General features: G+C 31.2%; 1 protein-coding gene across 1 annotated transcript in view; it reads right to left on the bottom strand.

Annotated features, from left to right (window-relative positions):
• Sgf29 (SAGA complex associated factor 29) overlaps positions 1 to 224 on the bottom strand; it is a 35,505-nt gene that overhangs the window by 13,770 nt on the left and 21,511 nt on the right. The window lies entirely within an intron of this gene.

The following is a 224-nucleotide window of genomic DNA, read 5'->3' as shown; positions in this document are numbered from 1 at the left end:
TTATTTTCTTACTAGAGGGGAAAGATAAAGTGTACACACACACACACACACACACACACACACACACACAAACTTGCACATAGCAAAGTAAATGTATTATGGTGGTATTATGATGAAAATAAAATGTTTATTTAACAAAAAGTAATTAGAAAAATAAAAATGACAATAAAAGATAAAAAGAGGAAGTTATGGGTAGTGATGGTACATGCCTTTAATCCCAGCAC

The sequence above is a fragment of the Mastomys coucha genome, unplaced genomic scaffold (genome assembly GCF_008632895.1).
Source record: "Mastomys coucha isolate ucsf_1 unplaced genomic scaffold, UCSF_Mcou_1 pScaffold21, whole genome shotgun sequence".
NCBI classification, from domain to species: Eukaryota; Metazoa; Chordata; class Mammalia; order Rodentia; family Muridae; genus Mastomys; species Mastomys coucha.
Note: the sequence above shows the minus strand (reverse complement) of the source record. Positions and strands in the feature narration are given on the sequence as shown.